The sequence below is a fragment of the Heterodontus francisci genome, chromosome 5 (assembly GCF_036365525.1).
Source record: "Heterodontus francisci isolate sHetFra1 chromosome 5, sHetFra1.hap1, whole genome shotgun sequence".
NCBI lineage: Eukaryota > Metazoa > Chordata > Chondrichthyes > Heterodontiformes > Heterodontidae > Heterodontus > Heterodontus francisci.
The window spans coordinates 76,938,796-76,956,483 of record NC_090375.1 but is presented as its reverse complement, the minus strand read 5'-3'; the positions used below and the strand labels follow the sequence as shown (position 1 = coordinate 76,956,483).

The 17,688-nt window shown below is 43.1% G+C and overlaps 1 protein-coding gene across 1 annotated transcript in view; it reads left to right on the top strand.

The window, feature by feature from the left end:
* The window catches only part of LOC137369926 (RNA-binding Raly-like protein), a 600,853-nt gene extending 583,390 nt beyond the window's left edge, over nucleotides 1-17,463 (top strand). Inside the window, exon 8 of the mRNA XM_068031670.1 lies at nucleotides 16,012-17,463. The gene's annotated coding sequence lies outside the window, so the exon portion shown is untranslated. The remainder of the gene's footprint in view (nucleotides 1-16,011) is intronic.
* The last annotated feature ends 225 nt before the right edge of the window (nucleotides 17,464-17,688 follow it).

The following is a 17,688-nucleotide window of genomic DNA, read 5'->3' as shown; positions in this document are numbered from 1 at the left end:
ATAGGTGGGATAGTAAGTTACAATAAAGAAATAAGAAATTTACAAATGGATATGGATAGGTTAGGTGAATGGGCCAAAATGTGGCAGACGGAGTTTAACGGGGATAAGTGTGAGGTTATCCACTTTGGTCAGAAGAATAGAAAGGCAAATTATTATCTAAATGGAGAGAAACTTCAGCGTGCTTCGATGCAGAGGGATCTGGGTGTTCTCGTGCATGAATCGCCAAAAGCTAGTATGCAGGTACAGCAGGTAATAAGGAAGGCAAATGGAATTTTGGCATTTATTGCTAAAGGAATAGAGTATAAAAGTAGGGAAGTGTTGCTGCAATTGTACAAGGATTACGTACAGTTTTGGTCCCCTTATTTGAGGAGGGATGTAGTTGCATTGGAGGCAGTTCAGAGGAGGTTCACTAGATTGATTCCAGGGATGAAGGGTTTGTCTTATGGAGAGAATTTGAGCAGTTTAGGCCTTTACTGTTTAGAGTTTAGAAGAATGAGAGGAGATCTAATTGAGGTATATTAGATGATTAAGGGGATTGACAAAGTAGACATAGAGAGGATGTTTCCTTTTGTGGGGCAATCTAGAACGAGAGCTCATAGTTTTAGGATAAGGGGTATCAGATTTAAAGCAGAGATGAGGAGAAATTACTTCTCTCAAAGGGTCACGAGTTTGTGAAATTCACTACCGCAGAGGACGGTGGATGCCAGGACATTGAGTAAATTTAAGGAGGAGTTAGACAGATTTTTATTTAGTGATGGGTTGAAGGGTTATGGAGAAAGGGCAGAAAAGTGGAGTTGAGGTCGTGATGAGATCAGCCATGATGGTATTGAATGGCGGAGCAGGCTCGAGGGGTCGAATTGCCTACTCCTGCTCCTAGTTCTTATGACCTTATGACTTTATCTGAAGAGGCTTTGTGCTCTCCGCCTTGTTCTTCCTACAAGTCCAAATCATACTGCTGTGCAATGTTGTGCAGACTCAGCACACCATGACCACTCTGGAGACCATGGCTGGTGCCTTCAAATCTGTCCAGGCACCTGAAGCAAATCTTCAGTATACTGATCGCTTGATCAATGACACATCTGATCGCCATATGTTTTTCATTCTATCACTCCTGGTTCTCACTGATTGGGTTCCTCTCAGGTGTCATCTGCCATGTTTTAAGTGGTAATTCCTTGTCTCTGAGCAGCCAGCCAGTAAGTCTGCTTTGAGGTATGAAGAGATCAAGGAGGGTGGACTGCTGCAAGACAAAGTATCATGGCAGCATCCTAGAAATCTTGTGCACACTTGTACAAATATCGTTTTGTGTTTGCACACCAGCTATACATTGATGGAGTGAAAACCCTCCTGGTTGATGAATGCTCCTGGGTGATCTGCAGGAGCCTTAACTACCATATGCATGCAGTTGATGACACCCTTTACCTGTACTAGAAGCCAGCTAGAGCTGTAAATCCATGTGCCTGCTCACTGACTAGCATCATCGGTTGTAAAGTTGATATAAATGCCTGCCCTGGCATTTGTGTGCCACTGATTACAAAATCTTCCAAATGTCTTCAGCAGAGTCCTGGAAGGAACCAGAGGCAAGGAAGTTGAGGGCAGTGGTGACTTTGACAAAGACTGGTAAAATGTGGCCACCAGGTCCAGTTGGCAGCAGGACTTGGTCCAGCAGGCTGTAAATGTTTGCCACAACCTGACGTGAGTCAGCATGGATTTACAAAAGGGAAATCATGCTTGACAAATCTACTAGAATTCTTCGAGCATGTAACTAGTAGAGTTGATAAGGGACAGCCTGTGGATGTGGTTTATTTGGACTTTCAGAAGGCTTTCGACAAAGTCCCACATAAGAGACTAGGTTGTAAAATTAAAGCACATGGGATTGGGGGTAGTGTATTGCGATGGATAGAAAATTGGTTGGCAGACAGGAAACAAAGAGTAAGAATAAACGGGTCTTTTTCCGAATGGCAGGCAGTGACTCGTGGGGTACGGCAGGGATTGGTGCTAGGACCCCAGCTATTCACAATATATATTAATGATTTAGATGAGGGAACTAAATGTAATATCTCCAAATTTGCAGATGACACAAAACTGGGTGGGAGGGTGAGTTATGAGGAGGATGCAAAGAGGCTTCAGGGTGATTTGGACTAGTTGAGTGAGTGGGCAAATGCATGGCAGATGCAGTATAATGTGGATGAATGTGAGGTTATCCACTTTGGTAGCAAAAACAGGAAGGCAGATTACTATCTGAACAGCTATAAACAGAAAGGGGAATATGCAACGAGACCTGGGTGTTCTCGTACACCAGTTGCTGAAGGTAAGCATGCAGGTGCAACAGGCGGTAAAAAGGGCAAATGGTATGTTGGCCTTCATGGCGAGAGGATTCGAGCACAGAAGCAGGGATGTCTTGCTGCAATTATACAGGGCCTTGGTGAGGTCACACCTGGAATATTGTGTGCAGTTTTGGTCTCTTTATCTGAGGAAGGATGTTCTTGCTATAGAGGGAGTGCAGCGAAGGTTTACCAGACTGATTCCTGGGATGGCGGGACTGACGTATGCGGAGAGATTGAATCGGTTAGGATTATATTCGCTGGAGTTCAGAAGAGTGCAGGTGGATCTCATAGAAACCTATAAAATTCTAACAGGACTTGACAGGGTAGATGCAGGAAGGATGTTCCCGATGGTGGGGGAGTCCAGAACCAGGGGTCATAGTCTAAGGATATGGGGCAAACCTTTCAGGACTGAAATGAGGAGAAATTACTTCATCCAGTGAGTGGTGAGCCTATGGAATTTGCTACCACAGAAAGCAGTTGAGGCCAAAACATTGTCTGTTTTCAAGAAGGAGTTAGATATAGGGTTTAAAGGGATCAAAGGATATGGGGAGAAGTGGGAACAGGTTACTGAGTTGGATGATCAGCCATGATCATAATGAATGGCGGAGCAGGCTCAAAGGGCCAAATGGCCTACTCCTGCTCCTATTTTCTTTGTCTATATTTCTATGTGAGACCCTGATTGCCTGAGACATTGATATTCCAACATGTTGAGGAAATGTATTCTTTGCTTCTATGCCATCTGCACCTCTCTGCTCATCCCCTCTCTCCTGTGGAGCGGCAGGTTGCTGGTCCTGCTGCAACTGGTGCTGTTGATGCTGCTGGTCATGTGGTCCTTATCTGAGGTCCAAAATAAAACAGCATAAGCAGCACCCACGTTGATCACACAATCGGGCAAGAAAACAGCTATGAGGTTTCAGTACTTATTGGCATATTTTCCTGTCATGTCTTCATCTCCCTCAATTGTCGCTGTGTTCTTGCCTTGCTTTCACTGGCATGTTCTGGGAAGCCTGGGAAACCCATGCACACAAAATTAAATGTTATGTTAATATTGCTGTAAATGATCAATTGAGATTGATTTGGTTAGAGTTGAGGAGTAAAGAGGGTCTGATCACACTACTAGGGTTATTGTATAGGCCAAATAGTGAGAGAGAGATGGAGGAGCAAATCTGCAGTGAAATCACAGAGATGTGCAGGAACTATAGAGTGGTGATATTGGGGTACTTTAATTACCCAAGTATCGAATGGGATAATTTTACAGTAAAGGGTAAGGAGGGGGAGGAATTCCTAAAATGTCTTCAGGAGAGCTTCCTTGATCAGTATGTTCTCATCCCAACTAGAAAGGTGGCATTGCTAGATCTGGTGCTGGGAAATGAGGTGGGCTAAGTGGACCAACTGAGAATGTGGGAGCACTTGGGTCAGACTGATCACTGTATCACCGACATGGACTCGATGGGCCAAATGGCCACCTTCTGTGCCATAACTGACTCTATGATATCACACCTCTCCCAAAGACTGCTCACATACAGCTAAACATGCTGCAGTTAAGTGCAGAAGTTCACGGGTTGGAGCCAGATTCCTGACGTGCAGTAAATTTTCACATTGTTACCCCTCCCAAATGCACATGTTGCTGCAAATTAAAATTTACCCCTTTGATTTCCATATCAACTTCATTCCAAAATGCTGGCAGGATGAGAATTTAAACAATGCAATTCCAGAAATTTTTGATTAGTTTACAAGATTGCATGGCAATACAGCTGACTTTAAAACAATCTGTGAATCTCAGATCGGCAACTTCAAACTGCAGCCACATTGCATTTCCTACATTGATATGATGTGGGCCGGGATTTTATCTTGTCAACAGGGGTCTCGGCCACCGGCTAAAGCATCAGTGAGAGCCCCACATCGCCTCCTCTGGGGAAGGTGTGCCGCAATATATGCCAATTAGGCACTTAAGCGGACAGCAGCGGTCCTTCCCCGGGATTAAGGACCCCAGCGACGGAAGTTGCTGAAGAATTTTAATTTCTACAGCAGATTCCAGATCTCTCACACCTCTTAATGCTCTCAATACGTACTTGCTGGATTTTATGGTTCCTCTTCCTTTTATGATTTTAAAATGGCAGCGGTCACGCCCTGATTATGTGGGGGGCGGCCATTAAGCATAATGATGGCGGCCGTCCCCCCAATCGTGGCAGGGGGTGACGTTCCTAACGGCGTCACCTGATGTTGGAATGCAGAGTTCTACCCTCTCCCCCAACAGTATCCACTTGCAGAGTTCCAACCTGACCTCACATCTGCAGATTGAGCTCAGCCGCAATGGCCAATGTGAAAAAAAATTCCACGAGATAACAACGGATAACTTACTTAACCTTTTCAGGCGCCGAGGGCTCTCACTTCAGTGGCACCAGCTTTTCAAAGGCGGGAAAGTGAAGGCACGCGTGTGCCACTTGTCATGCGTACATTACGAATGCCTGATAGGATCGCAGCGAATTAGATACAAATTCATGCAAAACAGTGTGTAACAGATTTAAATTATGATCCCCTCGCAGCACAGCAGAGGTGCCGCCACAGAACTTTGCCGCCTCTGCGAAAATCAAAAATCAGCATTACGGCATTGGGTTCCGTGGTGGACAACTCCGTGCCAATTCTCCAGCCCCCAGGCCAAAAACCCTGCCTTCTAATGGAGCATAAAATCCAGTCTGTAGTGTCCCTAAGGCAGGGATCTTACCCTGAAGATTGAAATTAGACCGATCCTGGACACTCACTGGGACAACCCCCTACCTGTTGGATGACTTCAAAACATACACTGCCATTTTTCCACTCTGCAATTCATTGAACAGAAAGTCTATGCTGTGTGCAGGAAGGCATGAATGGAAGAATGTCAGTGAGCTGTGGGAACTGTCACAGGGAAAGAGTAATGGCAAAATCTAATGGCAATATGATCAGTCTGGCTATGATGGCAGATTGAATGAATTGGTAGGTCTAAATCATCTGCACCAACCACCACTCTGCTTGGTAATTACAGGGTTAGAGATATTTGCATATAGCTGAAGGCTGCCTACTCATTTCTTCATGCAACTGGGATGCCAACTTGAGGTGGAGGAAGGATTTCACTGTGGCACCTTTCCCTGAAATTGATTGCTTCACAGGAAATTCACTTTAAACTTTAAATTACCCTAAGTAACACTGGATATCAGGGAGGGACAGGTACCTCTTACAACGAGTGAGAATTAGGCTCTGTAGGAAGTAAAGGGTTAATGCTGAAGACAGTGCGAGCAACCCCTCCCACTGTAAGAGTAATGATGTCATAGTCACATGAGGTTAGGCTGGAGAGAAGAGAGAGCAGCACGAAGGATGCTAGCTTAGCAGGCTTGATGAGAGTGTATATAGTATCATGTACATGATAATCAGTTCTTAGTTGACCTTATCCTGAGTCTGAGACTTCCTCCAGAATGCCCCTGTTATGCTACTAAATACAACAACAACATGCTGGCACCAGTTAAAACGACCAAGAGAATTTCAAGACCTTGTGGAGAAGCACCAGGAAAACAGCAGATCTAGTCAGGGGACTGCAACATGTAGGGCTTGAAAGGGTTAATGGTTGAGACAGTGAGAGTAACCCCTCCCACAGTAGTGATGACATGATAATAGTCACATGCGCAGTAGGAAGGAGCTAGAAGCACCATTAGAAGTGTGAGCTCAAGAGCCTCATGGAGAGTGTAAATATAATATAATGTGAATACAGAGTTGATGTTTAGCCAGTCAGACTCCGAGACCTTTGTGAAGAAGTGTGAGGTGATGCATTTACGGATGTCAAACAAGGCAAAGGAATACACAATTAATGGGAAAATATTGAGAAATGTAGATGAAGTGAGGGACCTTGGAGTGTATGTCCACAGAACCCTGAAGGTAGCAGGACAGGTCAATAAGGTGATAAAGAAGGCAGATGGAATCCTTTCCTTTATTCGCGAGGTATAGAATATAGGAGCAGAGAGGTTATGCTGGAACTGTATAACTCATTGGTTAGGTCACAACTTGAGTACTGTGTGCAGTTCTGGTCACCTCATTACAGAAAGGATGTAATTGCACTAGAGAGGGTCCAGAGAATATTTACGAGGATGTTGCCAGGACTGGAAAAATGCAGCTACGAGGAATGATTGGTTGGGCTGGGGTTGTTCTCCTTGGAACAGAGAAGGCTGAGGGGAGATCTGATTGCAATGTATAAAATCCTGAGTGGTTTGGATAGAGTGGAGGTGAAGGGCCTATTCACCTTAGCAGAGAGGTCAGTGACAAGAGGGCATAGATTTAAAGTAATTGGTAGAAAAAACAATTTTCACCCAGAGGGTGGTGGGAGTCTGGAGCTCACTGCCTGAAAGGGTAGTTGAGGCAGAAACCCTCAACTCATTCAAAAAGAGTCTGGATATGCACCTTAAATGCTGTAATCTGCAGGGCTACGGACCAAATGCGGTAATGTGGGATTAGAATGAGAGGATCGTTTTTCAGCTGGCACAGACACAATGGGCCAAGTGGTCTCTTTCTGTGCCTTAAACTTTTTATGATTCTATGATTCTAACCCCATAACTATGCTACTAACAACATACAATATCATGCCCCCAAAATATAACACAATGAACTCAGGAGCTGCGCAATAGCCACAGATGACACGGACAGTTAGTGAGAAAGACCTGCAGCCTCTCAGACTGCACCATAGAAACATGGGGGTCTGCATGAGTACATCCAGGTCCAGCAGTCGGATCTGAGTTTCAGCACCTGCCGATGGTCCAGGATCGGGTGAGAGATTTGTACAGGGCCAGTAACAGCGCACTGGATCAAAACCATAGGTAGAGACGTCGATCTCGGGTGAAGAGACGACTCAGGAGTCGAGTGGAGGCAGCAGTCATTGTCCAGCTAGAGAGAGAGCGCAGGAAAGGTCGGAAAGCACAGGAAATCACCAAAAGGCTGCAAAAACCTCTATTCAACGCTGCAAGATTTTAAAACAAGGGGACTACCCTGCAAAGTCTTACTAAAGCAATGCAAGTAATATGGATTCAAAATTCTGAATGCCAGAAAATTTTCAATATCTAGAAGGACCCAAACAGGTTCAAAATTGGTCTGTTTGGAAGAAGAGGTTCCTAAGGTTTAGGATTGCTTCCCAACTCCATACAAATCAGAAGTTAAACAGGTCAACACCCTTTTACATTCAGTAGGTGTGATTGCGGACGACATAATTGTGAGGCAAGGGGTAAATGAAACTTCTGATAAATTTGAAGATGTCCTTCAAGCTGTTGATAAATATTTTAATCTTCGCAGCAATAAAATCCTGTAGAGGGCCAAATTTAATAAATAGGCGCAGAAGATTCTTATATTCATGATCTATAATGTTTGACAGAGGGATGCGAATACAGTGAATTAAAGACCGAATCAGAGACCGAATAGTTGTTGGCATAGCTGATGAATCTTTGTCAGACCTTTTGTTGTCGAAGGAGAACCTTACAGTTGAAAAGACCATTCAGGTTATAAGACAGGCTGAAGTTCGAAAACAAAATATGGCCATTCTGCGGGATGATCCACAAGCCGTGGATGAGAAGCAGTACAGTTTGTGAAGCCAAGGTCTGAGAAAAACTTTGTGGAAAAGAAGACACACACAGATGAGAAGGTACATGACACCAGGAAACCATGCCAAAACTGTGGAACCAGGACGTCCCACAGAAGGGAGCAGTGTCCAGCAAATAAAGCTGAGTGCTTCAATTGTAAAAAGACTGGACATTATGGGAAAATGTGCCACAGAAAAACTTGTTCACTCAAGAGTGCAAAGCAGAAAACTTTCACTCAGAGAGCAGTGCATCAAATGCATCAATATCCAGAAGATAAAACACCAGATTTCCTAGGAGAAATAAATGGCCCAAATCAGGGATTCTGGATGGTGGCCATCTATGTGAATTTTAAATTTAAAAATTTTAAACTGGACATAGGTGCTAGTGTCACAGTTCTGTCAGACCAAGAGCCATGGTTGATGAGACATTGCCTATAACCAACAGATACACAGTTGCGTGGTCCAGGTGGGACACAACTGAGAGTAACAGGCAAACTGCAAGCAACTCTCCAACACAGAGGGAGACAAATTGTGGAGACATTATAAGTCTTGCATAATCAAGAATTTTCCTTACTGAGTAGAAAAGCATACTTAGCCCTGCATTTGATCAAGAAGATGGATGAAGTCAAGCAAACGGGTGAAGAATAGCTTCCAAACAGAATACTCGCAGCTGTTCACAGTGCTTGGAAGACTCAAGTTGGAGAACAGAATCACACTCAAGGAAGGGGCCAGGGGTGTGTATCTTTACACCTACATCTTTACACCCAGAAAGGTACCTCTTCCATGATTAGGCCAAGTTCAAGACCAACTGGAAGAGATGACAAGAATGGGAGTTATCTCTCCTGTAACACAACCAGCGGAGTTGTGTTCGGCCATGGTTCCTGTCCCAAAACAAAATGGACCTCTGTGTATTTGTGGAGATTAACACAGCTCAACAAAGCAGTAGCATGTGAAATTCACCCAATGTCCATAGTTGATGACAGCCTAGTGAAACTCTCAGAGCACCATGTTTACAAAACTTTATGCCAATAGTGGGTTTTGGCAGGTACCCCTAGATGAGACTTCAAGATTACTGACTATATTTCTAACGCCTTTTGGGAGAATTTGTTTTAATAGATTACCGTTTGGAATAACTTCCACAGCAGAGATCTTTCAAAAGTCTATGTCTAACATCTTAGAAGGGCTCAAAGGGGTTTTTATCACATGGATGACATCCTGAAATATGGGCAGTCAGTAGAGGAACATGACCAAAGAATTCGAACAGTTCTACAGAGACTTCAAGAAGCAGGACTTATTCTGAGCGAAAAGTGTGAATTTTCCAAGACTTCAATTCAATTCTTGGGACACATAGTGAGCAGAGAAGGCATAATGGCAAATCCACAGAAGACAAAAACCTTTACAGAGTTTCCTACTCCTACGATCATTCAACAGCTCCAGAGATTCCTGGGTATGGTAAAGCAACTAGCAAAGTTTCTACCTCACATAGCCTAGATAACTGAACCACTGAGCCAACTCCTCAGAAAACAGCAAACGTGGTATTGGAATTCCCACCAGGAACAAGCATTCAGGAGAATAAAAGAGATGCTTATTTCACTGGACATCTTGGCATGCTACAACCTTACATTGCCTACAACGATAGCAGAAGAGTCTCCTCAACTAGGTTGGGGTCGTTCTGTTTCAGGAGCATTCAGGAGATTTTTCCCGTAGACCAATATAGGAAGATAGGTGATAAGACAGGAAGATAGGAACAGAAGTAGGCCATTCAGCCCCTCGAGTCTGTCCCACCATTCAATGAGATCATGGCTGATCCGCGGCCATATACTCCATATACCTGCCTTTGGTCCATATCCCTTAATATCTTTGCTTAACAAAAATCTATCTATCTCAGATTTAAAATTAACAACTGTTCTAGCTTTAACTGCTGTTTGTGGGAGAGAGTTCCAAACCTCTACCACCCTTTGCGTGAAGAAGTGCTTCCTAACATCTCTCCTGAACGGTCTGCTCCTAATTTTTAGACTATGCCCCCTAGTTTTAGAATCTCCAACCAGTGGAAATTGTTTATCTTTATCTAGCCTGTCTTTTCCTGTTAATATCTTGAAGACTTCGATCAGATCACCCCTTAACCTTCTAAATTCTAGCGAAAACAGGCCTAATTTGTGTAATCTCTCCTCATAACTTAACCCCTGTAGTCCAGGTATCATTCTTGTAAACCTACGTTGCACTCCCTCCAAGGCCAATATATCCTTCCTAAGGTGTGGTGCCCAGAACTGCTCACAGTACTCCAAGTGGGGTCTAACCAGGGTTTTGTACGGCTACAGCATAACCTCTGTGTCTTTATACTCCAATCCTCTAGATATAAAGGCTAGCATTCCATTAGCCTTTTTGATTATTTTCTGTACTTCCTCATGGCATTTTAAAGATCTATACACCTGAACCCCCAAGTTTCTTTCGACATCCACTGTACTTAACCGCTTCCCATTTGGAAAGTACTCTGCTCTATCCTTTTTTGGTCCAAAATAGATAACCTCACACTTGCCCGCATCGAAATCCATCTGCCACAGTTCTGCCCACTCATATTCTATTCAAGAGCTTCATCAGACACAGAGAAACGGGCCTGGAATTTGTGCTGGCAACAGGGTTCCCAGTGCCAGGCTGAAAAGGATGGGGGGAATCCCGCCTCTGCCTTTTTGTGCTTGGAACTCCGGACAAGAGGTAGGTAAGGCGGGTTCGCCAGGGCCAGTTTGGAAGGCCCTTGCCAGAGGGTGGTCTTGCAGTCCAGGGGGAGGGGAGCCCCAGGAGTGAATTAGTTCCCGGTGGGGGTCCTTCGTGGGACACAAATTGCCCATGGAGGAGAGACCCCTGTCCCCAAGGCCTCAGGAAGGGTGCCTCGTGTTACAAGGCACCCTTCCCACATGGCAGAGGCCCCCCACCCTGCCACTGGTAAGATCTCAGCAGCGGCGGGAAGAGGCCCTTAATTGGCCACTAAAAGGCTACTTAAGGGCCTAAGTTGGCCTCCGGGCGGGAAAGCCATCGTCAGCCTATCCTGCCCCCAGAAAGATCACAGCTATGGGGCCTCTGCCCCACTGCCCCTGTCCCCCACCACCCATCATGATACTCAATGTTTCCCCCCCCCCTCCCCACCTCCATACTCGTCTCATGGGGCCAAACGATATGTAATAATAGAAAAAGAAGCGCTAGCCGTTACTTGGGCAGGTGAAAATTTTTCCAACTACATCATTGGTTGAAGTGTCATCATTGAAATAGACCATAAATATACAATGGATGGTAGGACCCTAGGAAGTACAGAGGGTCAGAGGGACCTTGGTGTACTTGTCCATAGATCACTGAAGGCAGCAGCATAGGTAGATAAGGTGGTTAGGAAGGCATATAGGATACTTGCCTTTATTATCCAAGGCATAGAATATAAGAGCAGGGAGGTTATGATGGAGCTGCATAAAACGCTAGTTAGGCCACAGCTGGAGTACTGTGTACAGTTCTGGGCACCACACTATAGGAAGGATGTGATTGCACTGGAGAGGGTGCAGAGGAGATTCACCAGGATGTTGCCTGGGCTGGAGCATTTCAACTATGAAGAGAGACTGGATAGGTTAGGGTTGTTTTCCTTAGAGCAGAGAAGGCTGAGGGAGGACCTGATTGAGGTATACAAAATTATGAGGGGCATCGATAGGATAGATGGGAAGAAACTTTTTCCCTTAGCGGAGGGATAACTCGTGGGCATAGATTTAAGATAAGGGGCAGGAGGTTTTGAGGAAAAATTTTTCACCCAGAGGGTGGTTGGAATCTGGAACACACTGCCTGAAGGGGTAGTAGAGGCAGGAACCCTCACAACATTTAAGAAGTATTTAGATGTGCACTTGAAATGCCATAGCATACAAGGCTACAGGCCAAGTGCTGGAAAATGGGATGAGAATAGATAGGTGCTTGATGGCCGGCACGGACACGATGGGCCAAAGGGCCTGTTTCTGTGCTGTATAACCCTATGACTCTATGACTCTATAAACCTGTGTTACATTTGTTAGACAAGAAGGAGAATGCAAAAGTGCCTCCACGAATACAAAGATTTCATCTATGGTTGATGCGGTATGCATATGAGACAATATACGTCCAAGAGAAGTTGCAAACGTCAGCCCATGCGCTTTCTAGTGCAATGGTAGACCATCCAACACAGCACGATGTAAATTTTGTATGCAAGATAGAATCATATTCCCAACATACAGTACAAATCTGGCCAGTGAGCACACAGAAGTTGCAGGAAATACTCCAAAGTCCAAAAAATGTGACGAAGACTGTAGTTGAGTAAGGCAGTATTGTATACAAGGGCGGCCACAAGAACGTCCAGGTGGGAGTACAATGAAAACTTTTTACCAGTAGCGGAACCACTTTACCATGATAAACGACTTGTTATGCTACAACGACAAACTAGTCATTCCTAGTCCACTGAGAGCAGAGATCTTAGATCATTTACACCAAGGCCTTTTGGGTATAACCAAGTGCCGAGGGAGGGCACAATCTTCAAAGAACAAAGAACAGGACAGCACAGGAATAGGCCATTTGGCCCTCCAAGCCTGCGCCGATCTTGATGCCTGCCTAAACTAAAACCTTCTGCCCTTCCGGGGACCGTATCCCTCTATTCCCATCCTATTCATGTATTTGTCAAGATGCCTCTTAAACGTCGCTATCGTACCTGCTTCCACCACCTCCCCCGGCAGCAAGTTCAGGCACTCACCACATGGTGATCTGGAATATCTAAGGATATAGAGAACATGATCCAAAGCTGTCAGACAGTGCAATACAGGGACCAGAATGTGAACCCCTGTTAACCACAGAGTTTCCAACCAGACCGTGGCAAAGGTTGGGTATGGATTAATATATGTTCGGCAGGAAGTCATCCATAATCAGTATCGATTACTTCTCAAGATGGATGGAAGTCAGAAGATTGCATTCTACGACAACAGAGACCTTTATCAGAACATTTAAGACATCTTTGCGATGCATGGTATCCCACAGATATCAGATCAGCAAGGAGCTCATGGGAGGAAAGATCTTGTAACAGTCTCTATCACAAGGGACAAAGTATTTGACAAACTGATGAGACTAAAGGCAGACAAGTCGCCAGGACCTGATCGCCAGCATCCAAGGGTTTTAAAGGAAGTGGCTGCAGAGATAGTGGAGGCATTGGTTAAAATATTCCAGAACACACTGGATTCTGGGAGGATCCCAGTGGATTGGAAAATCGCTAATGTGACATCCCTGTTCAAGAAGGGAGGGAGACAAAAAGCAGGAAACTGTAGGCCAGTCAGCCTAACATCGGTCTTTGGGAAAATACTGGAGTCCATTATTAAGGAAGAACTAGCAGGACATTTAGAAAAGCTTAATGCAATCAAACAGAGTCAACATGGTTTTGTGGAAGGAAAATCATGTTTGATAAATTTGCTAAAGTTCTTTGAGGATATAACAAACAGAGTGAATAAAGGGAAACCGCAGCTGTAGTGTATTTGGATTTCCAGAAGGCATTTGATAAGGTGCCACATAAAAGATTATTGCACAAGATAGGGGCTCACGGTATTGGGGGTAATATATTAGCGTGGATTGAGGATGGGTTAAGGAGTTTAAAAATAGGGAAGTCTTGTTACAACTGTACAGGGTGTTGGTAAGGCTGCACCTGGAGTACTGTGTACAGTTTTGGTCCCTGTATTTAAGAAAGGACATACTGGCATTGGAAGCAGTTCAAAAGCGATTCACTAGGCTGATTCCTGGGATGAAGGGGTTGACTTATCAAGAACGGCTAAACAGATTAAGCCTTTATTCATTAGAGTTTAGAAGAATGAGGGGTGATCTTATTGAAACGGATAAGATTCCGAGGGGGCTTGAGAGGGTAGATGTTGAGAAGATGTTTCCACTAGTAAGGGAATTTCGAACTAGGGGACATAGTTACAGAATAAGGGGACACTCATTTAAAACTGAGATGCAAATGAATTTCTTCTCTCAGAAAGTAGTGAATGTCTGAAATTCTCTACCCCAGAGATTTGTGGAGGCTAGATCACAGAAAGTATTTAAAGAGGAGGTAGATAGATTTTTGAAATATTGGGGAGTTAAGGGGTATAAGGATCTGGCATGAAAGAAGAGTTGAGGTCTGGGGCAGATCAGCCATAATTTTATTGAATGGCGGGGCAGGCTTGAGGGGCCGAATGGCCTACTCCTGCTTCTTATTTCTTATGTTCTTATGATGTAATATTGTCAGACAACAGACCACAAGTCACGTATGTTTTTCTCACTTTGCGATGAAGGTGGTATTTTGACATCTCATACGTTTGCCAAGGTACTCACAGTTGAACGGCGAGGCAGAAAGAGGTGTAAGAACCATCAAGTTATTAATGAAAAGAAATGAAGGTCTTCCAATTTCACTTTTAATTTATAGATCTATGCCACTGATGTGTGGATTATTACCAGTCGAACTACTGATGGGCAGAAAGATAAGAACACAGCTTCCTATATTGCCAAAGAACTTGCTTCCCAGCTTGAATGTCCAGGACTACACAAAAGTAAGAGACAGGGAGAGCCCCTACAGAAGGCAACAGACCCGGAATTATAGTAGAAGATTTCGAACAAGAAACTTAGTTGGTGTACCTACATCCCAAGGACTGCAGCGGTTCAAGAAGGCAACTCACCACCACCTTCTCAAAGGCAATTAGGGATGAGCATTAATTGCTGGCTGAGCCAGCAATGCCCACATCCCACGAATGAATAAAAAAATTAAAAAATGATCAAAGAGTATGCATTCATGATCTGGAAAGAAAAGGTACAATAATCCATAGACACAAGAACTACCAGCAATCATATGTAATGCACACGACTAAAGGAAATCTAAGAAGAAATAGGAGAATTATGATCACTATTCCTCAAATGCAACAGCCAGTTATTCATTTAGAAGATCCAGATGAAGAGGAATATAGCCAATCCGAACAAAAGGTTACAATCCATAGTAAAGAGCAACCAAGTCAACAATCCAGACTTACAAGGAAGACTACTGATCATCTCAGTCAGACTACAACCAGATCGGGGAGAGTTGTCAAACCTCCTAACCAACTAAATCTGTGAAGTCAGAGACTTGGGGGGAGAGAGGGTAGTAGATAAGTCAAGTATGTAAGTATGTTTGATAAAAAGTTGGATAAAGACTTGGGGGGAGATGTAGCATAAGGACATAAAGGGGTAATGCTGAAGACAGTGAGAGAGACCCCTCCCACTGTAAGAGCAACATGAAGGATGCTTAGGAGGCTTGATGAGAGTGTACGTAGTATCATGTAAATAATAAACAGTTGACCTTATCCTGAGTTTGAGACTTTGTCCACAACGTCCCCATTATGCTACTAAATACAACTACAACACACAACAGGGTCGAAATGAGAGAAATACACATCAGAACACACCTGCCCATTTGTGTGTATTATGTGCCTGCTCCTAAAACCTACAAAATTTCTGATAGGCCAAAAAGGGACATGGACTCAGTGTACACAGGTTCTGCCCAAATTCTTTCCCCACCCGCCCTGATAGTGGTGGCCCCCAGGGCTGTAGAATTTCATCCCGCAAATGTCCAAATATGAAAATTAAAATGTTATTCCATTTCAAATGATTAAGTATAGGTTGGAAACCACAAGAAGGATTTTAATGCTTAGTTGTATAATTTGTTAAGCTTCTGAGTCTAGGAAATAGATATCTGTCAGGACAGGGATTAAAAAATAATTTAACAGAAGGCAAACAGCTACAAGAACAGCTTCCCTGCATCAACAGGAGCAAGTCTGTCTGGAATCAAATGTAGCAATTTTGTCAGATGTGGAAACAAACATTCAGGGCTAAATGTTTATAACAAAGGATCGTGGCTTCCATTGATTTATTTACTTTAAAGTGTTTGACTTCAATTTTCCATTTGGACTAAGCATTTGTTTTTGAAAGCAGTGCTGTCAGACTGTTTGAAAGGTTTTCATTGAAATCTGTGCATTTATGCGTGGTTGTGCTTTAGTTAGTAATGCGATGCCCAGACTGAAATAAGTGCTCATTTGTCTCATTGGTATTTTGCAGTTAAAACAAACTGAAGCAGATATGGTGGTTGATGAGGATGGACCTGCTGGCATCTGGAATAAGTTATCACCTTGAGCAACAACAGAAGAAAAGATGTAACATATATTAAGACTGATAGTCAATGTGGGAGTTACTTCATCTTTGTTGGAGATTACATTTGTGACCTGCAAAGGAGAAACTTTCATCAGGTTTAAATTCTGTCCAGTTTGTATGCTTGTTGGATTTCCATAGCCATAACTGTGGAGGATTTTTTTAAAAACATATATTCTTAGTATTTTAAATGTGACAAAAACACATGTATCTCTTTTACATGTAGCCTGTGATAAATTAACATGGCTCTGTAAAAGACTCTTAACAGAAATTATACTCGTATAGTAATGGGATAAAGTTATTTTGATATCAGCATGTATTAATTGTCAAACCTTGTTTTTAGGTTTGAGTGATGTTTGAAGTTGTAATGTGGTCTTGGCTTTAAGTGTGCTAGAGTAATTACATGATCTGACTGATCATGTACAAACTACACCTAATTATTATTTTTGTTTGTTGAATGGGAAATGTGAGTTATATTAAATGAGCCAGCGAATTAAAAAGTATATGTTTGCATTAACAAAGAGTAGCAGGCAAATCCAGGCACCATATTCTTGAAATGATGTTATTATTGAATTTAACAATTGGGGTAGTTTTAACCTAACCTGCTCATTGGGGTGAAATGCTGGTTTTACATCTTCCTCCATTCACTTCAATAGAGAGTAAAATCGATCGGGTGTAAAACTAGCATTGTGCCGAGTCCCATCAGTTTTCTGATGGATGGATTAGGTTAATTTTCCCCAAAATATTCATGCAAAAGTCTGACAAGTAAATTCTGTCTTGAGATATTGACCCAGATTTTCTTCTGTATTTACACCTGTTTTGGGACAGTTTTGGAATGGGCAGGAGCAGGAATTGCGGCAGGGAACTATTTCGCTGGCACCTTGATGCCTCCCACCACTTTTGGAATTGTCCTTAGAGATAATGGTGGACGGCAAATATGTATAAACATTACAGGGTAATAAAAGGAAAACATCGTCCAACATGTTTCCTGTCATTGATACCTTAGCAATGCTGTATCTCATTTGATCCCTGGCATCCAGCTAAACAAAGTGGTTAAAAAATAAAAGGACTGACTTGCCTAGTGCAGTTTATAATAGTGAGCGATTGCACTAAACAACAAAAGAGATTTTTTTCTAAATTCTATGCTGTGATGAGAGTCACATGTATTTTCCTCCCCCCACTGGCCGAGGCCACCTACCAAAAGTTGACATGTCTGTTACGTGCATCCAATGAACATTTATTTACAGAGGTTGAGTGCTGAGGAAGGGATATATTACAGACAGGATTGAACTAACATTCAGTTTTTTTTGTATTTCATTTTATCTTAACCATGTAAAACCGTTTGAAAAGTAGCCTTCAATAGTGTGAGAAAAATAAATTTCAATTATAAAAATGTTGCAATTTTTAGTGATCTTTTTAACCAGCTTAAATTGATGATAAAGTGGAAAGAAAGCTTAACCATTTAGAGTCTTCTCTCTCTCACTCCCAACAGTGTCAGACATTGTTACCTTCAGAGATTCATATAGGCTGTCTGTGGAAAAGAATAGCAAAATAAAAGCACAAATAAGCTATTTTTAAAAATAGACT